Raw genomic sequence first — 25,039 nt, 5'->3', positions numbered from 1 at the left:
AGATAGACCATCTAACATCATAGTACTATCTTACTACACAATAAAAATCAATTATACCAAACATGTTTCAATAGATAGACCATCTAACATTATAGTACTATCTTACTACACAATAAAAACCAATTATACCAAGCATGTTTCAATAGATAGACCATATAGCATTATAGTACAATCTTACTACTAACATCATAGTACTATATTACTACACAATAAAAACCAATTATACCAATCATGTTTCAATAGATAGACCATATAACATTATAGTACTATCTTACTACACAATAAAAACCAATTATACCAAGCATGTTTAAAAGATAGACCATCTAACATCATAGTACTATCTTACTACACAATAAAAACCAATTATACCAAGCATGTTTCAAAAGATAGAACATCTTACATCATAGTACTATCTTACTACACAATAAAAACCAATTATACCAAGCATGTTTCTATAGATAGACCATCTAACATCATAGTTCTATCTTACTACACAATAAAAATCAATTATACCAAACATGTTTCAATAGATAGACCATCTAACATTATAGTACTATCTTACTACACAATAAAAACCAATTATACCAAGCATGTTTCAATAGATAGACCATATAACATTATAGTACAATCTTACTACTAACATCATAGTACTATCTTACTACACAATAAAAACAAATTATACCAAGCAGGTTTCAATAGATAGAACACCTAACATTATAGTACTATCTTACTACACAATAAAAACCAATTATACCAAACATGTTCCAATAGATAGACCATCTAACATTATAGTACTATCTTACTACACAATAAAAACCAATTATACCAAGCGTGTTTCAATAGATAGTACATCTAACATCATAGTACTATCTTACTACACAATAAAAACAAATTATACCAATCATGTTTCTATAGATAGACCATCTAACATTATAGTACTATCTTACTACACAATAAAAACCAATTATACCAAGCGTGTTTTAATAGATAGTACATCTAACATCATAGTACTATCTTACTACACAATAAAAACAAATTATACCAATCATGTTTCTATAGATAGACCATCTAACATTATAGTACTATCTTACTATGCAATAAAAACCAATTATACCAAGCGTGTTTCAATAGATAGTACATCTAACATCATAGTACTATATTACTACACAATAAAAACCAATTATACCAATCATGTTTCAATAGATAGACCATATAACATTATAGTACTATCTTACTACACAATAAAAACCAATTATACCAAGCATGTTTAAAAGATAGACCATCTAACAACATAGTACTATCTTACTACACAATAAAAACCAATTATACCAAGCATGTTTCAAAAGATAGAACATCTTACATCATAGTACTATCTTACTACACAATAAAAACCAATTATACCAAGCATGTTTCTATAGATAGACCATCTAACATCATAGTACTATCTTACTACACAATAAAAATCAATTATACCAAACATGTTTCAATAGATAGACCATCTAACATTATAGTACTATCTTACTACACAATAAAAACCAATTATACCAAGCATGTTTCAATAAATAGAACAGATAACATTATAGAACTATCTTACTACACAATAAAAACAAATTATACCAATCATGTTTCTATAGATAGAACATCTAACATTATAGTACTATCTTACTACACAATAAAAACCAATTATACCAAGCATGTTTCTAGAGATAGACCATCTAACATCATAGTACTATCTTACTACACAATAAAAATCAATTATACCAAACATGTTTCAATAGATAGACCATCTAACATTATAGTACTATCTTACTACACAATAAAAACCAATTATACCAAGCATGTTTCAATAGATAGACCATATAGCATTATAGTACAATCTTACTACTAACATCATAGTACTATATTACTACACAATAAAAACCAATTATACCAATCATGTTTCAATAGATAGACCATATAACATTATAGTACTATCTTACTACACAATAAAAACCAATTATACCAAGCATGTTTAAAAGATAGACCATCTAACATCATAGTACTATCTTACTACACAATAAAAACCAATTATACCAAGCATGTTTCAAAAGATAGAACATCTTACATCATAGTACTATCTTACTACACAATAAAAACCAATTATACCAAGCATGTTTCTATAGATAGACCATCTAACATCATAGTTCTATCTTACTACACAATAAAAATCAATTATACCAAACATGTTTCAATAGATAGACCATCTAACATTATAGTACTATCTTACTACACAATAAAAACCAATTATACCAAGCATGTTTCAATAGATAGACCATATAACATTATAGTACAATCTTACTACTAACATTATAGTACTATCTTACTACACAATAAAAACAAATTATACCAAGCAGGTTTCAATAGATAGAACACCTAACATTATAGTACTATCTTACTACACAATAAAAACCAATTATACCAAACATGTTCCAATAGATAGACCATCTAACATTATAGTACTATCTTACTACACAATAAAAACCAATTATACCAAGCGTGTTTCAATAGATAGTACATTTAACATCATAGTACTATCTTACTACACAATAAAAACAAATTATACCAATCATGTTTCTATAGATAGACCATCTAACATTATAGTACTATCTTACTACACAATAAAAACCAATTATACCAAGCGTGTTTTAATAGATAGTACATCTAACATCATAGTACTATCTTACTACACAATAAAAACAAATTATACCAATCATGTTTCTATAGATAGACCATCTAACATTATAGTACTATCTTACTATGCAATAAAAACCAATTATACCAAGCGTGTTTCAATAGATAGTACATCTAACATCATAGTACTATATTACTACACAATAAAAACCAATTATACCAATCATGTTTCAATAGATAGACCATATAACATTATAGTACTATCTTACTACACAATAAAAACCAATTATACCAAGCATGTTTAAAAGATAGACCATCTAACAACATAGTACTATCTTACTACACAATAAAAACCAATTATACCAAGCATGTTTCAAAAGATAGAACATCTTACATCATAGTACTATCTTACTACACAATAAAAACCAATTATACCAAGCATGTTTCTATAGATAGACCATCTAACATCATAGTACTATCTTACTACACAATAAAAATCAATTATACCAAACATGTTTCAATAGATAGACCATCTAACATTATAGTACTATCTTACTACACAATAAAAACCAATTATACCAAGCATGTTTCAATAGATAGACCATATAACATTATAGTACAATCTTACTACTAACATTATAGTACTATCTTACTACACAATAAAAACAAATTATACCAAGCAGGTTTCAATAGATAGAACACCTAACATTATAGTACTATCTTACTACACAATAAAAACCAATTATACCAAGCGTGTTTTAATAGATAGTACATCTAACATCATAGTACTATCTTACTACACAATAAAAACAAATTATACCAATCATGTTTCTATAGATAGACCATCTAACATTATAGTACTATCTTACTATGCAATAAAAACCAATTATACCAAGCGTGTTTCAATAGATAGTACATCTAACATCATAGTACTATATTACTACAATATAAAAACCAATTATACCAATCATGTTTCAATAGATAGTACATCTAACATCATAGTACTATCTTACTACACAATAAAAACAAATTATACCAATCATGTTTCTATAGATAGACCATCTAACATTATAGTACTATCTTACTATGCAATAAAAACCAATTATACCAAGCGTGTTTCAATAGATAGTACATCTAACATCATAGTACTATATTACTACACAATAAAAACCAATTATACCAATCATGTTTCAATAGATAGACCATATAACATTATAGTACTATCTTACTACACAATAAAAACCAATTATACCAAGCATGTTTAAAAGATAGACCATCTAACAACATAGTACTATCTTACTACACAATAAAAACCAATTATACCAAGCATGTTTCAAAAGATAGAACATCTTACATCATAGTACTATCTTACTACACAATAAAAACCAATTATACCAAGCATGTTTCTATAGATAGACCATCTAACATCATAGTACTATCTTACTACACAATAACCAGATGCTCCGCAGGGCGCAGCTTTATACGACCGCAGAGGTTGAACTCTGAACGGTTGGGGCAAGTATGGACACAACATTCAAGCTGGATTCAGCTCTAAATTTGGATTGTGATTAAATAGTTGACACAGCATAGGTTTTTGACACAGAATGAATGTATTCTAATGAAATTAAAATTTTAGTTTTCTCTTAGAGCAATTCACTATGCTGTTGATTATTAATCCTCTCAAAAAAATGTTTGAAGAAATTTTCTTTTTATTTATGAAATTTCATATGAGAAAAATTGAACCCAATTTTTTTAATCACATCCCCCTTTCCCTTATTCCAAAACTAATCTCAATTAAAATTTCTAATGGAGTTTGCAACAATAACTACTCATTTAAATACATCATAATATATTAAGATGTAAAAAAAACTGCTTGTTATCACTGAATGGTAAAGATTATTTTAATTTATCAGTTGGTAGTAAAAAGTGAATATACATTGTATATTGTATATAACAAAGATTTAAGTTGATTCTGGACAAAGAAAGATAACTCCAATTAAAAAATATTCTTGCTATTGCACAATATTGTGAAATTAGATATTTCTTGTTGATTCTGGACAAAGAAAGATAACTCCAATTAAAAAAAAATCTTGCTATTGCACAATATTGTGAAATTAGATATTTTTTGTTGATTCTGGACAAAGAAAGATAACTCCAATTAAAAAAAAATCTTGCTATTGCACAATATTGTGAAATTAGATATTTCTTGCAAACTATTCTGGACAAAGAAAGATAACTCTAATTAAAAAAAAATTTGCTATTTCACAATATTGTGCAATTAAATATTTCTTGCCATTGCGCAATACTGTGCAATTGAAAAGACTTGCTATTGCACAATACTTAATATAATAATTTTAGATCCTGATTTGGACCAACTTGAAAACTGGGCCCATAATCAAAAATCTAAGAACATGTTTGGATTCAGCATATCAAAGAACCCCAAGATTTCAATTTTTGTTAAAATCAAACTAAGTTTCATTTTGGACCCTTTGGACTTTAATGTAGACCAATTTGAAAACAGGACCAAAAATGAAGAATCTACATACACAGTTAGATTTGGCATATCAAAGAACCCCATATATTCAATTTTTGATGAAATCAAACAAAGTTTAATTTTGGACCCCGATTTGGACCAACTTGAAAACGGGGCCAATAATCAAGAATCTAAGTACATTTTTAGATTCAGCATATCAAAGAACCCAACCGATTCATTTTTTGTCAAAATCAAACTAAGTTTAATTTTGGACCCTTTGGACCTAAATGTAAACCAATTTGAAAACGGGACCAAAAGTTAAGAATTTAAATAGACAGTTAGATTCAGCATATCAAAGAACCCCAATTATTCAATTTTGATGAAATCAAACAAAGTTTAATTTTGGACCCTTTGGGCCCCTTATTTCTAAACTGTTGGGACCAAATCTCCCAAAATCAATACCAACCTTCCTTTTATGGTCATAAACCTTGTATTAAAATTTCATAGATTTCTATTAACTTATACTAACGTTATGGTGCAAAAACCAAGAAAAATGCTTATTTGGGCCCTTTTTTGGCCCCTAATTCCTAAACTGTTGAAACCAAAACTCCCAAAATCAATCCCAACCTTTCTTTTGAGGTCATAAACCTTGTGTCAAAATTTCATAGATTTCTATTAGCTTAAACTAAAGTTATAGTGCGAAAACCAAGAAAATGCTTATTTGGGCCCTTTTTGGCCCCTAATTCCTAAAATGTTGGGACCAAAACTCCCAAAATCAATACCAACCTTCCTTTTGTGGTCATAAACCTTGTGTTAAAATTTCATAGATTTCTATTCACTTTTACTAAAGTTAGAGTGCGAAAACTAAAAGTATTCGGACGACGACGACGACGACGACGACGACGACGACGACGACGACGACGACGACGCCAGTATGATAGCAATATACGACGAAATTTTTTTCAAAATTTGCGGTCGTATAAAAATCAATTATACCAAACATGTTTCAATAGATAGACCATCTAACATTATAGTACTATCTTACTACACAATAAAAACCAATTATACCAAGCATGTTTCAATAGATAGACCATATAACATTATAGTACAATCTTACTACTAACATTATAGTACTATCTTACTACACAATAAAAACAAATTATACCAAGCAGGTTTCAATAGATAGAACACCTAACATTATAGTACTATCTTACTACACCATAAAAACCAATTATACCAAGCATGTTTCAATAGATAGACCATATAACATTATAGTACTATCTTACTACACAATAAAAACCAATTATACCAAACATGTTCCAATAGATAGACCATCTAACATTATAGTACTATCTTACTACACAATAAAAACCAATTATACCAAGCGTGTTTCAATAGATAGAACATCTAACATCATAGTACTATCTTACTACACAATAAAAACAAATTATACCAATCATGTTTCTATAGATAGACCATCTAACATTATAGTACTATCTTACTACACAATAAAAACCAATTATACCAAGCGTGTTTCAATAGATAGACCATATAACATTATAGTACAATCTTACTACTAACATTACAGTACTATCTTACTACACAATAAAAACCAATTATACCAATCATGTTTCTATAGATAGACCATCTAACATCATAGTACTATCTTACTACACAATAAAAACCAATTATACCAAACATGTTTCAATAGATAGACCATCTAACATTATAGTACTATCTTACTACACAATAAAAACCAATTATACCAAGCATGTTTCAATAAATAGAACATCTAACATTATAGTACTATCTTACTATGCAATAAAAACCAATTATACCAAGCATGTTTCAATAGATAGAACATCTAATATTATAGTACTATCTTACTACACCATAAAAACCATTGTACCAACCAGCTTTCAATCGATAGACCATCTAACATCATAATACTATCTTACTACACAATAAAAACCAATTATATCAAAAATGTTTCAATAGATAGACCATCTAACATCACAGTACTATCTTACTATGCAATAAAAACCAATTATACCAAGCATGTTTCAATAGATAGACCATCTAACATTATAGTACTATCTTACTACACAATAAAAACAAATTATACCAATCATGTTTCTATAGATAGAACATCTAACATTATAGTACTATCTTACTACACAATAAAAACCAATTATACCAAGCATGTTTCTATAGATAGACCATCTAACATCATAGTACTATCTTACTACACAATGAAAACCAATTATACCAAACATGTTTCAATAGATAGACCATCTAACATTATAGTACTATCTTACTACACAATAAAAACCAATTATACCAAGCATGTTTCAATAAATAGAACAGATAACATTATAGAACTATCTTACTACACAATAAAAACAAATTATACCAATCATGTTTCTATAGATAGAACATCTAACATTATAGTACTATCTTACTACACAAAAAAAACCAATTATACCAAGCATGTTTCTATAGATAGACCATCTAACATCATAGTACTATCTTACTACACAATGAAAACCAATTATACCAAACATGTTTCAATAGATAGACCATCTAACATTATAGTACTATCTTACTACACAATAAAAATCAATTATACCAAGCATGCTTCTATTTATAGATCATCTAACAGCATAGTACTATCTTACTATGCAATAAAAACCAATTATACCAAACATGTTTTAATAGATAGACACTTTCACATCATAGTACTATCTTACTACACCATGAAAACCATTGTACCAAGCATCTTTCAACCGATAGACCATTTAACATCATAATACTATCTTACTACACAATAAAAACCAATTATACCAAGCATGTTTCAATAGATAGACCATCTAACGTTATAGTACTATTATACTATGCAATAAAAACCAATTATACCGAGCATTGATCAATGGATAGACCATCTAACATTACAGTACTATCTTACTACACAGAAAAAAACAATTATACCAAGCATGTTTCAATAGATAGAACATCTAACATTATGGTACTATCTTACTACACAATAAAAACCAATTATACAAAGCATGTTTAAAAGATAGAACATCTAACATCATAGTACTATCTTACTACACAATAAAAACCAATTATACCAAGCATGTTTCAAAAGATAGAACATCTAACATCATAGTACTATCTTACTACACAATAAAAACCAATTATACCAAGCATGTTTCTATAGATAGACCATCTAACATCATAGTACTATCTTACTACACAATAAAAATCAATTATACCAAGCATGTTTCTATAGATAGACCATATAACATCATAGTACTATCTTACTACACAATAAAAACCAATTATAACAAGCATGTTTCTATAGATAGACCATCTAACATCATAGTACTATCTTACTACACAATAAAAATCAATTATACCAAACATGTTTCAATAGATAGACCATCTAACATTATAGTACTATCTTACTACACAATAAAAACCAATTATACCAAGCATGTTTCAATAGATAGACCATATAACATTATGGTACTATCTTACTACTAAAATTAAAGTACTATCTTACTACATAATAAAAACCAATTATACCAAGCAGGTTTCAATAGATAGAACACCTAACATTATAGTACTATCTTACTACACCATAAAAACCAATTATACCAAGCATGTTTCTATAGATAGACCATCTAACATCATAGTACTATCTTACTACACAATAAAAAACCAATTATACCAAACATGTTTCAATAGATAGACCATCTAACATTATAGTACTATCTTACTACACAATAAAAACCAATTATACCAACATGTTTCAATAGATAGACCATCTAACATTATAGTACTATCTTACTACACAAGAAAAACCAATTATACCAAGCATGTTTAAATAGATAAAACATTTAACATTATAGTACTATCTTACTACACAATAAAAACCAATTATACCAAGCATGTTTCTAAAGATAGACCATCTAACATCATAGTACTATCTTACTACACAATGAAAACCAATTATACCAAACATGTTTCAATAGATAGACCATCTAACATTATAGTACTATCTTACTACACAATAAAAACCAATTATACCAAGCATGTTTCAATAAATAGAACAGATAACATTATAGAACTTTTTTACTACATCATAAAAACCAATTATACCAAGCGTGTTTCAATAGATAGTACATCTAACATCATAGTACTATCTTACTACACAATAAAAACCAATTATACCAATCATGTTTCTGTAGTCAGACCATCTAACATTATAGTACTATCTTACTACACAATAAAAACCAATTATACCAAGCATGTTTCTATAGATAGACCATCTAACATTATAGTACTATCTTACTACACAATAAAAACCAATTATACCAATCATGTTTCTATCGATAGAACATCTAACATTATAGTTCTATCTTACTACACCATAAAAACCAATTATACCAAGCATGTTTCAATAGATAGACCATCTAACATTATAGTACTATCTTACTATGCAATAAAAACCAATTACACCAAGCAAGTTAAATAGATAGAACATCTAATATCATAGTACTATCTTACTATGCAATAAAAAACAATTATACCAAACATGTTTCAATAGATAGACCATCTAACATCATAATACTATCTTACTACACAATAAAAACCAATTATATCAAACATGTTTCAATAGATAGACCATCTAACATCACAGTACTATCTGACTATGCAATAAAAACCAATTATACCAAGCATGTTCCTATAGATAGACCATCTAACATTATAGTACTATCTTACTACACCATAAAAACCAATTATACCAAGCATGTTTCTATAGATAGACCATCTAACATCATAGTACTATCTTACTACACAATAAAAACCAATTACACCAAGCAAGTTTAAATAGATAGACCATCTAACATCATAGTACTATCTTACTACACAATAAAAACCAATTATACCAAACATGTTTCAAAAGATAGACCATCTAACATTATAGTACTATCTTACTACACAATAAAAACCAATTATACCAAGCATGTTTCAATAAATAGAACATCTAACATTATAGTACTACCTTACTACACAATAAAAACCAATTATACCAAGCATGTCTCAATAGATAGACCATCTAACACTATAGTACTATCTTACTACACAATAAAAACCAATTATACCAAGCATGTTTCAATAGATAGAACATCTAACATTTTAGTGTTATCTTACTACACAATAAAAACCAATTATACCAAGCGTGTTTTAATAGATAGTACATCTTACATTATAGTACTATCTAACTGCACAATAAAAACCAATTATACCAAACATGTTTCAATAGATAGACCATCTAACATTATAGTACTATCTTACTACACAATAAAAACCAATTATACCAAGCATGTTTCAATAGATAGAACATCTAACATTATAGTACTATCTTACTACACAATAAAAACCAATTTTACCAAGCATGTTTCAATAGATAGACCATCTGACATTATAGTACTATCTTACTATGCAATAAAAACCAATTATACCAAGCAAGTTTCAATAGATAGAACATCTAATATCATAGTACTATCTTACTACACCATAAAACCATTGTACCAAGCAGCTTTCAATCGATAGACCATCTAACATCATAATACTATCTTACTACACAATAAAAACCAATTATATCACACATGTTTCAATAGATAGACCATCTAACATCACAGTACTATCTGACTATGCAATAAAAATCAATTATACCAAGCATGTTTCAATAGATAGAACATCTAACATTATAGTACTATCTTACTACACAATAAAAACCAATTATACCAAGCATGTTTCAATAGATAGACCACCTAACATTATAGTACTATCTTACTATGCAATAAAAACCAATTATACCAATCAAGTTTCAATAGATAGAACATCTAATATCATAGTACTATCTTACTACACCATAAAAAACATTGTACCAAGCAGCTTTCAATCGATAGACCATCTAACATCATAATACTATCTTACTACACAATAAAAACCAATTATACCAAGCATGTTTCTATAGATAGACCATCTAACATTATAGTACTATCTTACTACACAATAAAAACCAATAATACCAAGCAAGTTTCAATAGAAAGAACACCTAACATTATAGTACTATCTTACTACACCATAAAAACCAATTATACCAAGCAGGTTTCAATAGATAGAACACCTAACATTATAGTACTATCTTACTACACCATAAAAACCAATTATACCAAGCATGTTTCAATAGATAGACCATATAACATTATAGTACCATCTTACTACACAATAAAAACCAATTATACCAAACATGTTTCAATAGATAGACCATCTAACATTATAGTACTATCTTACTACACAATAAAAACCAATTATACCAAGCATGTTTCAATAGATAAAACATCTAACATTAAAGTACTATCTTACTACACAATAAAAACCAATTATTCCAAGCATGTTTCTATAGATAGACCATCTAACATCATAGTACTATCTTACTACACAATAAAACCAATCATGTTTCTATAGATAGACCATCTAACATTATAGTACTATCTTACTACACAATAAAAAACAATTATACCATGCAGGTTATAATAGATAGAACACCTAACATTATAGTACTATCTTACTACACCATAAAAACCAATTATACCAAGCATGTTTCAATAGATAGACCATACAACATTATAGTACTATCTTACTACACAATAAAAACCAATTATACCAAGCATGTTTCTATAGATAGACCATCTAACATTATAGTACTATCTTACTACACAATAAAAACCAATTATACCAATCATGTTTCTATCGATAGAACATCTAACATTATAGTTCTATCTTACTACACCATAAAAACCAATTATACCAAGCATGTTTCAATAGATAGAACATCTAACATTATAGTACTATCTTACTACACAATAAAAACCAATTATACCAAGCATGTTTCAATAGATAGACCATCTAACATCATAGTACTATCTTACTACACAATGAAAACCAATTATACCAAACATGTTTCAATAGATAGACCATCTAACATTATAGTACTATCTTACTACACAATAAAAACCAATTATACCAAGCATGTTTCAATAAATAGAACAGATAACATTATAGAACTTTTTTACTACATCATAAAAACCAATTATACCAAGCGTGTTTCAATAGATAGTACATCTAACATCATAGTACTATCTTACTACACAATAAAAACCAATTATACCAATCATGTTTCTGTAGTCAGACCATCTAACATTATAGTACTATCTTACTACACAATAAAAACCAATTATACCAAGCATGTTTCTATAGATAGACCATCTAACATTATAGAACTATCTTACTACACAATAAAAACCAATTATACCAATCATGTTTCTATCGATAGAACATCTAACATTATAGTTCTATCTTACTACACCATAAAAACCAATTATACCAAGCATGTTTCAATAGATAGAACATCTAACATTATAGTACTATCTTACTACACAATAAAAACCAATTATACCAAGCATGTTTCAATAGATAGACCATCTAACATTATAGTACTATCTTACTATGCAATAAAAACCAATTATACCAAGCAAGTTAAATAGATAGAACATCTAATATCATAGTACTATCTTACTATGCAATAAAAAACAATTATACCAAACATGTTTCAATAGATAGACCATCTAACATCATAATACTATCTTACTACACAATAAAAACCAATTATATCAAACATGTTACAATAGATAGACCATCTAACATCACAGTACTATCTGACTATGCAATAAAAACCAATTATACCAAGCATGTTCCTATAGATAGACCATCTAACATTATAGTACTATCTTACTACACCATAAAAACCAATTATACCAAGCATGTTTCTATAGATAGACCATCTAACATCATAGTACTATCTTACTACACAATAAAAACCAATTACACCAAGCAAGTTTAAATAGATAGACCATCTAACATCATAGTACTATCTTACTACACAATAAAAACCAATTATACCAAACATGTTTCAATAGATAGACCATCTAACATTATAGTACTATCTTACTACACAATAAAAACCAATTATACCAAGCATGTTTCAATAAATAGAACATCTAACATTATAGTACTACCTTACTACACAATAAAAACCAATTATACCAAGCATGTCTCAATAGATAGACCATCTAACACTATAGTACTATCTTACTACACAATAAAAACCAATCATACCAAGCATGTTTCAATAGATAGAACATCTAACATTATAGTGTTATCTTACTACACAATAAAAACCAATTATACCAAGCGTGTTTTAATAGATAGTACATCTTACATTATAGTACTATCTAACTACACAATAAAAACCAATTATACCAAACATGTTTCAATAGATAGACCATCTAACATTATAGTACTATCTTACTACACAATAAAAACCAATTATACCAAGCATGTTTCAATAGATAGAACATCTAACATTATAGTACTATCTTACTACACAATAAAAACCAATTTTACCAAGCATGTTTCAATAGATAGACCATCTGACATTATAGTACTATCTTACTATGCAATAAAAACCAATTATACCAAGCAAGTTTCAATAGATAGAACATCTAATATCATAGTACTATCTTACTACACCATAAAAACCATTGTACCAAGCAGCTTTCAATCGATAGACCATCTAACATCATAATACTATCTTACTACACAATAAAAACCAATTATATCACACATGTTTCAATAGATAGACCATCTATCATCACAGTACTATCTGACTATGCAATAAAAACCAATTATACCAAGCATGTTTCAATAGATAGAACATCTAACATTATAGTACTATCTTACTACACAATAAAAACCAATTATACCAAGCATGTTTCAATAGATAGACCATCTAACATTATAGTACTATCTTACTATCCAATAAAAACCAATTATACCAAGCAAGTTTCAATAGATAGAACATCTTATATCATAGTACTATCTTACTACACCATAAAAACCATTGTACCAAGCAGCTTTCAATCGATAGACCATCTAACATCATAATACTATCTTACTACACAATAAAAACCAATTATACCAAGCATGTTTCTATAGATAGACCATCTAACATTATGGTACTATCTTACTACTAACATTATAGTACTATCTTACTACACAATAAAAACCAATTATACCAAGGAGGTTTCAATAGATAGAACACCTAACATTATAGTACTATCTTACTACACCATAAAAACCAATTATACCAAGCATGTTTCAATAGATAGACCATATAACATTATAGTACTATCTTACTACACAATAAAAACCAATTATACCAAACATGTTTCAATAGATAGACCATCTAACATTATAGTACTATCTTACTACACAATAAAAACCAATTATACCAAGCATGTTTCAATAGATAAAACATCTAACATTATAGTACTATCTTACTACACAATAAAAACCAATTATACCAAGCATGATTCTATAGATAGACCATCTAACATCATAGTACTATCTTACTACACAATAAAACCAATCATGTTTCTATAGATAGACCATCTAACATTATAGTACTATCTTACTTCACAATAAAAACCAATTATATCAAACATGTTTCAAGAGATAGACCATCTAACACCACAGTACTATCTGACTATGCAATAAAAACCAATTATACCAAGCAAGTTTCAATAGATAGAACACCTAACATTATAGTACTATCTTACTACACCATAAAAACCAATTATACCAAGCATGTTTCAATAGATAGACCATATAACATTATAGTACTATCTTACTACACAATAAAAACCAATTATACCAAGCATGTTTCTATAGATAGACCATCTAACATTATAGTACTATCTTACTACACAATAAAAACCAATTATACCAAACATGTTTCAATAGATAGAACATCTAACATTATAGTACTATCTTACTACACAATAAAAACCAATTATACCAAACATGTTTCAATAGATAGAACATCTAACATTATAGTACTATCTTACTACACAATAAAAACCAATTATACCAAGCATGTTTCTATAGATAGACCATCTAACATCATAGTACTATCTTACTACACAATAAAACCAATCATGTTTCTATAGATAGACCATCTAACATTATAGTACTATCTAACTACACAATAAAAACCAATTATATCAAACATGTTTCAAGAGATAGACCATCTAACATCACAGTACTATCTGACTATGCAATAAAAACCAATTATACCAAGCATGTTTCTATAGATAGACCATCTAACATTATAGTACTATCTTACTACACAATAAAAACCAATTATACCAAGCAAGTTTCAATAGATAGAACACCTAACATTATAGTACTATCTTACTACACCATAAAAACCAATTATACCAAGCATGTTTCAATAGATAGACCATATAACATTATAGTACTATCTTACTACACAATAAAAACCAAGTATACCAAGCATGTTTCAATAGATAGACCATCTAACATTATAGTACTATCTTACTATGCAATACAAACCAATTATACCAAACATGTTGCAATAGATAGAACATCTAACATTATAGTACTATCTTACTACACAATAAAAACCAATTATACCAAGCATGTTTCAATAGATAAAACATCTAACATTATAGTACTATCTTACTACACAATAAAAACCAATTATACCAAGCATGTTTCTATAGATAGACCATCTAACATCATAGTACTATCTTACTACACAATAAAACCAATCATGTTTCTATAGATAGACCATCTAACATTATAGTACTGTCTTACTACACAATAAAAACCAATTACATCAAACATGTTTCAAGAGATAGACCATCTAACATCACAGTACTATCTGACTATGCAATAAAAACCAATTATACCAAGCATGTTTCTATAGATAGACCATCTAACATTATAGTACTATCTTACTACACAATAAAAACCAATTATACCAAGCAAGTTTCAATAGATAGAACACCTAACATTATAGTACTATCTTACTACACCATAAAAACCAATTATACCAAGCATGTTTCAATAGATAGACCATATAACATTATAGTACTATCTTACTACACAATAAAAACCAAGTATACCAAGCATGTTTCAATAGATAGACCATCTAACATTATAGTACTATCTTACTATGCAATACAAACCATTTATACCAAGCATGTTTCAATAGATAGAACATCTAACATCATAGTACTATCTTACTACACAATAAAAACCAATTATACCAAGCATGTTTCTATAGATAGACCATCTAACATTATAGTTCTATCTTCCTACACAATAAAAACCAATTATACCAAGCATTTTTCAATAGATAGAACATCTAATATCATAGTACTATCTTAATATGCAATAAAAAACAATTATACCAAGCATGTTTCAAAAGATAGAACATCTTACATTATAGTACTATCTTACTACGTATACACCCGTGGTATAGTTAGAGCTGAAAACCGTGCTTTACTTGTTGAAATAGGAGGACATTTAGATGTAAGCCGCGAATATGCAAGATCACTTATGAGTAGAACAAAATTAGTCAAAAGGAAAGGGACAAAAACGGCAAGAAAGTTACCGGTTGATTTTGAAAACTTAAAGGCGGAATATTTGAAGAAAATTACAAAATGTGTTGACGAGTATAACATTCCACATGAACTGTTTATAAACTTTGACCAGACAGGTCTTAAAATGGTTCTTACAAGTGAATGGACATTAGAAGAAAAGGGATCAAAAGAATGTAGTATCGTTGCATTAGATAATAAAAGAGAAATAACGGGTGTAGTAGGAATTTCCCTGACAGGTGCATTACTTCCGTTTCAATTAATTTACAAGGGTCCAACTGATAGATGTCATCCTTCATACACATTTCCTAAAGACTGGAACATAACGCATTCTGAGAATCACTGGTCTACAAGTGATACGATGATAGAATACGCAAAATCCGTATTGATACATTACTTTGACAAAGTTTGTAAAGAAATTAAACGTTCCGGGAGAAGCAAGGCACATGCATTAGCCATATTCGATGTCTTTAAGGCACATCAAGACAAGGACTTTCTTGCACTGCTTCACAAAAACCGTATTCTTACAGTGTTTGTTCCCCCAAGTACAACAGAAGAGCTTCAACCCTGTGACCGTACCGTTAACGGGAAATTAAAGTACATTATCAAGCAGACATTCAAATGTCAAATAAGAAATAGTCTTACCTCTGACCTCATTGAGAAGTGTTTCAAAAAAAAAAAAAAATGGTCACTGATTGTAAATTGTATATCAAAATCATCAATTTTACTGTTTAAAGCATCTCTGCAATAACCTAGCACTGCACTGTGCTAATAATTGTTTTTTTAATCAATTTTACATATTCAGTATCTTGAAGGAGACTTATAAACTCATTCATTTTCAAAGTCGAAATTACTGGTGAATGGTCTGATCTGTAGCTATTGTCAATGTTTATATCACATATGTCATCTACAAGGCTTTCAGAGATCAAAGAAATCTAACTGTGATTGTTTAAATGGATTTTTTTCTCCATGTAAATCTTTTAAGATCAGAGTATCTCTCTCTAAAATTGTATCCCTTGAATTTGGATTATTTATATGTTTACAGTTATGGGTATCTATGTCAAAATTCTTAACAAGATTAAAGTCCCCACAGATCAGACACAGTTGAAGTCTATGATTTGTGTTACTTTGTCATAGAAGCAAGGATTATCAGTATTGGGCCCATACACATTTATCAGAGTAAATCTCTTGTCTTCAATATTTATATCGAACCCTAACCAATTGCCATCCTCATCTTTTCAAAATGATTTTTAAACAGGATTGCAACTCCTCGTGAAAACAAATTTTAAAAGCTCATAAATCCCATTTGAATAAATGGACGGAAGGACGGACAGTTGAACGGACTCACAGACCAGAAAAACTAATGTCCCTCTACTATCGTAAAAAACATAAATTTGATTGCATATTTGGTCTCATCAGTCAGGGAATGCATCAAATTTACAATTTGTGAGGAACACAAAATACTAATCTGACTTTTCCCTGAGACCTTCCTGGTTCTATATGCTTGTAAATGTGATTATATACAGCACTTCCAAAAAATCATCATAGATTTTTTTAAAAGAAAATAACAAGCCAATGATCGTGTTTTTATCTAAACAGCATATTCAAAATCTAGAGTGATATTACAAAGTAGAAAACAACCCACCACATTATTTTATTTTTTGTCTTTCTTAATCAGGGTCCAACAAAACGTAATTTTGAACTGAACCAGAAAAGTTTCGACCTACCAGATAGTTTTAATTGAATTCCATGCAAAATACCACACAAACTGCTGTAATGATCAGTCCATGAGTACTCGAACTAAATTGTACAAACAATAATTACATTCAAAATCTTTTGATTTTAAGCACTGATAAAATATATTATGATAGCATATGTTAAAAATGCTTAACTTTTAGTATAACTGATTCAACACAAACTTATAAGCCTAGTATGTTTGATGAATTATTTTGATCTCAATTATCTTTTGTTATCTTGATTGTAAAAAAGCAGAACACTATCTAAATCTTAACGTAAATAAATATATAACTTTAAGACGGGAATGCAATTCAAATATAATCTATAATTCATCATTTATCAGATGACTATGATTAATTCTTCAAAATTATTTTTAAACAGGATAGCAACTCCTCTTAAAAAACAAGTTTTTAAAGCTCATGAATCCCATTTGAGAAAACGGACGGACGGATGTATAAATGGACGCACAGACCAGAAAACATCATCTCCCTCTCCTATCGTAGGTTGGGCATAAAAATAGCAGGGCAATTTGATATGTGCTTTTATATAACTATCTGAAAAAACCATAAATTTGATTGCATATTTGGTCTCATCAGTCAGGGAATGCATCAAGTTTACAATTTGTGAGGAACATAACATACTAATCTGACTTTTCCCTGAGACCTTCCTGGTTCTATATGCTTGTAAATGTTTTTATATACAGCACTTCCAAAAAATCATCATAGATTTTTTTAAAAGAAAATAACAAGCCAATGATCGTGTTTTTATCTAAACAGCATATTCAAAATTTAGAGTGATATTACAAAGTAGAAAACAACCCACCACATTATTTTATTTTTTCTCTTTCTTAATCAGGGTCCAACAAAACGTAATTTTGAACTGAATCAGAAAAGTTTCGACCTACCAGATAATTTTAATTGCATTCCATGCAAAATACCACACAAACTGCTGTAATGATCAGTCAATGAGTACTCGAACTAAATTGTACAAACAATAATTACATTCAAAATCTTTTGATTTTAAGCACTGATAAAATATTTTATGATAGCATATGTTAAAAATGCTTAACTTTTAGTATAACTGATTCAACACAAACTTATAAGCCTAGTATGTTTGATGAATTATTTTGATCTCAATTATCTTTTGTTATCTTGATTGTAAAATAGCAGAACACTATCTAAATCTTAAAGTATATAAATATATAACTTTAAGACGGGAATGTAATTCAAATATAATCTATAATTCATCATTTATCAGATGACTATGATTAATTCTTCAAAATTATTTTTAAACAGGATAGCAACTCCTCTTAAAAAACAAGTTTTTAAAGCTCATGAATCCCATTTGAGAAAACGGACGGATGGACGGATAAATGGACACACAGACTAGAAAACATCATCTCCCTCTCCTATCATAGGTGGGGCATAAAAATAGCAGGGCAATTAGATATGTGCTTTTATATAACTATCTGAAAAAACCATAAATTTGATTGCATATTTGGTCTCATCAGTCAGGGAATGCATCAAATTTACAATTTGTGAGGAACATAACATACTAATCTGACTTTTCCCTGAGACCTTCCTGGTTCTATATGCTTGTAAATGTTTTTATATACAGCACTTCTGAAAAATCATCATAGATTTTTTTTAAAAGAAAATAAGCCAAAGATCGTGTTTTAATCTAAACAGCATATTCAAAATTTAAAGTGATATTACATTGTAGAAAATAATCCACAACATAATTACATGTTTTATCTTTCTTAATCAGGGTCCAAAAATGTAATTTTGATCTGAACCAGAAAAGTTTCGACCTGCCAGATAGTTTTAATTGCATGCCATGCAAAATACCACACAAACTGCTGTAATGATCATTCAATGAGTACTAGAACTAAATTGTAAAAACAATAATTACATTAAAAAACTTGATTTTAAGCACTAATGAAATATATTATGATAGTATTTGTTAAAAATGCTTAACTTTCAGTATAACTGATTCAACACAAACTTATAAGTCTAGTATGTTTGATGAATTATTTTGATCTCAACGCTTTCTAAATCTTTTAGTAAATAAATATGCAAACTTTAAGACTGGAATGCAATTCAAATATAATCTATAATTCATCATTTATCAGCTTTCTATGACTTATTCTATTAATAGTAAAAACTTAATTTAGATGATTTACATTGTTGGATTGAATTTAATAACTCTAAGTTTCAAAAGTGGTGTAGTACTCTTTGAAAACAGAGACAGACATTCGCCTCTGATGCAAGCCTTCAGTGATTAATATAAGATTTAAGACAACTATGAAAAAACCCAGAAAAACAGACTTTAAATTCATGCTACAGAAAGGAGGAACTCATGCCTTGGCAAAAGAGAAGTGAATTTTGCAAAATAATCTGAAATCCAATCATCAATACACAGAGCAAATGCAGAGAAAGAAAAACATGTACAGTATATTATTTTTTTGCTTTTTTGTTTGCTGCATGGTGGATTGTACCACAGGATTGTGTACGATCTTGCATCCTAGGCATTATAATAGAGGATCGCAGAGCAACTATGACCCTAGGAATGCAGTCTGTAGTGCCATCGTCGCATGGACATCTCTTTGCATTCATCAACCTTGTCCCTGCTTTAATAAATAGTACCACTGCCTTGATGTAAGATCTTGGAATATCTAAGGCTATGGAAGCAGACCCAAAAAGAAAAGACAGTAAGACAGAGATTGTCAGCCATCGTAGGAATAGTTTATGGGAAGTAAAACACAGACAGTAAAATCTAATTTAACAGATAGGTTTCATGCATGGCTTATTGGCAGGCAAATCTAACAGAAGCTGAATACGGACACAACACAAAATACAACACTAAATTGTGTGAATGAGGACATACTTATTACGTCATACAGATGACCTTTCTTTTTGTTTTTGCTTAAAAAGGTACTGAATTTGAAAGAGCTTTTCAAGGCAAAACCCTCAGTTCAAGGGAAGGATCATGTAATGCGAATGTTGAAATCATCGCCAAATCATGGCAATTTGTAAGCAGCTTTTCTTTGCCATCAGTGTAGAAAAGATATACATAAACTGCGAATTGACAAGCTTAGGATCTAGTGTTACAATAGACACTATGCTAACTGATGAATACTAGAATGAAGAAGAAAGCTTAAATTGTAAGATGTAGTTTGCTTTGTAGGTGAACAAGAAGACGAGCGTGTAAGTCTTTCTGCCAGTACATAGCCTCTTACACTATTCAAGACCTCTATAATGCTCCCTGCAACAGCATATTGTAACTACACTCTTGCATCCTAGGCATTATTGTAGAGGACCAGAGAGAAACTAGGACCATAGAGAGGCAGTGTGTAGGGCCATCGTCGCATGGACACCTCATACAGATGACCTTTCTTTTTGTTTTTGATTGAAAAGGTACTGAATTTAAAAGAGTTTTTCAAGGTAAAACCCTGAGTTTAATGTAAGAATCAGCAATACGAATGTTTGAATCATCTCCTCCAAATCATGGGAATGATTTGTGCTTAATTTATAAGCAGCTTTTCTTTGCCAACAGTGTAGAAAAGATATACATAAACTGCGAATTGACAAGCTTAAGATCTAGTGTTACAATAGACACTATGCAAAGGATGAATACTAGAATGAAGAAGAAAGCTTCAATTGTAAGATGAAGAAACATCATATGTAATTTGTGTGGAAATGTGTTTTAAACGACTTCATTCCTGAAAAGCCACTAGAGGACACACACTGAAGAAAACCTATATAATCGTGATATTTGTAACACAGCTTTCTCACAGTCACTATTTCTGAACACCCACAAGCAAATAAAGCAATCCAACCAAAAGCAATATGATTGTAACATATGTGGGAAAAGATTTGCAATAAATATATATGTTAGTGACAATAAGTGAAATTAGCCATTTAAAGCTTGAATCCTAGACAATAAGCTAACGCCTAGGCATTAAGTTATTGCCTGAATTTTTAGTCATTGAGCTTATTTCCTGAGATCTGATGATGATTATTCATCGTGTTGCTAAACATAGTTTTATAAACTACAAACAATATTATTTCACAGATATCAGAAAGTCACAAATTGATAGGAATAAAATCACAAATAATAAGTTTACAATTGTTAGAAGATGTAACTTTGAATAGAAATTTCGAAGATCCCAAAAAGTCCCAGATCTGTCAGATAAAAGTATCAGTATCAGATTTGTAAAAATCAACAGAAGGCATGTGCAACAATCTGACAAAGGCTTGAATTTGTATTGCTCAACTTAATTTTAGTGATCTGTGTAGATTGCAATTAAATGGTACGAAAAGACTAGATACAAGACTGATAAAACCTGAAGTTATAAGAATATCTCTTGAGATTATAGCACAAAGACTTCAATATCTTGCCAAAGCAAAATATATCAATACAGAAAATAACCTTTTTCAAATATATTTTAATACCACAATTCATTAACCATATGTTAATAGTTACAACACAAATTTATAAGACTTAATTCATTAAACCTAAATGTTAAAAAAATATATAAGACAGTCATTGTAGTTATTGGACTTAGAATTGTTAATATTTTGTACCTTCATTTTGATATATATTATAAACTTATACATAGCATCTGGTAGGTTGATATTACCAACAATTTCATCTAAAGAAATTTCAAACTATTTTTAAGACTATATAAAAAATTAGTCATGCATGCCTCCTGGAAATATATTGTTATCAAAAGCATGGTATTTTTGTTTATTTTTTCTTAGCATGCAACAATACATAATTTGTCAATATTTTTTTGTTAATCAAGGCAGATCAAAATAATTAAGAGGCACAAGAAACCAAATGAAAATTCAATCCATCTGACTGCTTAGAAGGAGTTGTGCTTACAAGAAAATGGACAAACAGACAGATGGACAGGGTGATTCCTATATTCCCCTCTAATACTTTGTTTGTGATGGGTATACTAAGATTAATGTTAAAGTCATATCAAATATATATATAGCAGATATTTCATTAAAACCTTGAGTCATTTTGAAAGCCAAAGGATCCAAAATTAAACTTTTATATGATTTCAACAACATCTGAATTATCAGGGCATTTTGTGTGAAACTTAAAGACTTACAACATAAATTCAATGATTAGTTTACCTACTTACAAAATTTTGATATTTTAAATAAGATGAAAAATGTCATTGACAGTAAAATCTGATCTGACTTATTTAACAATCTGTATTAATACATTGAGTTTTGATTTATACATTAACCATTATTTTTCTACAATTCATAAAAAAGTTGGATATAAGGATTGACTACTAGTAAATCAGAGGCGTCCTTCATACCTACTTACAAAATTTTGATATTTAAATAAGATGGCAATCGCCATTGACTTTAAAATATAATATGACCCATTTACCATTTTACAATTAATATTGAAACATTGAGTTTTGATTTTATACATTTACAATTATTTTTTTTTACAATCCATAAGAAAGATAGATATAAGGATTAACTAAATTTTTTTACATTATTTGTTCATTAAGATGTTGAGGAACCAAAGTCCAAGAAAAGGAGGAGAGCACCAGATAACAGCTGTAATAGAAAAGCTGATTAAATAGAACTGAAGATGACGAAGGAGAACTTACTAAGGTAATAAAATTAAAACAATGATCACAAAAAAATGTCTACTTTAAAAAATTGACCAAACACCATGTACATAAAATTACTGTATATGTTATAACATAAATTTGTCATTTGTTTGTTTATTTTGATCAACTGTACTGTACTTGTTCTATGAATGAATAAGCAAAACAATTAGTCAATTAATCTATCCAACAACAAAAGCTTCAAAAGAGAGCAACATTGCGTGGACTTAATATACCTTTCATAAAAAGGGAGATAAGCAATGAAAGTTAAAATGCCAAAAAGACCATTAACAAAGCTCAATTATTAAAGAAAATATCATTTATATTGCTAAAAGAACATATATGCTTATATATCTTCCTAAAGGCCAATTGGTGAATGGTAGTTTTCTGACAAGAGCTATGTTTAAACAATATTCTAATTTCTGCATTGTAGGGGGGGGGGGGGGGGAAAGCCTAGATCATCTTGAGATAATAAAACCAAAATCAAACAGAAATATATTTAACATTCCAGTTTCATTGATATAGAATCTATATTTTTATTTAACATATGTTTGTAACTTCCCTTGTAAATACAAGTTATTAAAGTCACAAAATATAAGTTTAACAAGGTTAATTTTTTAGTCATTAGCATATAGCACTTAGCTATTATCCAGTGTTGTCAGTGAGAGAAACTCACGATACACACATTCATTTACGTTAAGTTAAAATTATTAACAATTGAGCAAATACTTCAGTTTTAGTCAGGAAACTATATTTGTGGCCGATAATGTTGAACAGCAGCAAGACCGCCAAAATTTATGGTCATATAAAAATAGGGTTTCAAATTTTTTGTATGTACTATTTTAACAATAATCCTTAAAGCTAATTAAAACAAAACTTGCATTTTACGCCAACATTTAAGCGTCAATTATAGTA

General features: G+C 29.0%; 1 protein-coding gene across 1 annotated transcript in view; it reads left to right on the top strand.

Annotated features, from left to right (window-relative positions):
* Positions 1-25,039, top strand: part of LOC134716470 (von Willebrand factor A domain-containing protein 5A-like) — a 390,229-nt gene that overhangs the window by 249,289 nt on the left and 115,901 nt on the right. The window lies entirely within an intron of this gene.

This window comes from Mytilus trossulus, chromosome 4 (genome assembly GCF_036588685.1).
Source record: "Mytilus trossulus isolate FHL-02 chromosome 4, PNRI_Mtr1.1.1.hap1, whole genome shotgun sequence".
NCBI classification, from domain to species: Eukaryota; Metazoa; Mollusca; class Bivalvia; order Mytilida; family Mytilidae; genus Mytilus; species Mytilus trossulus.
Note: the sequence above shows the minus strand (reverse complement) of the source record. Positions and strands in the feature narration are given on the sequence as shown.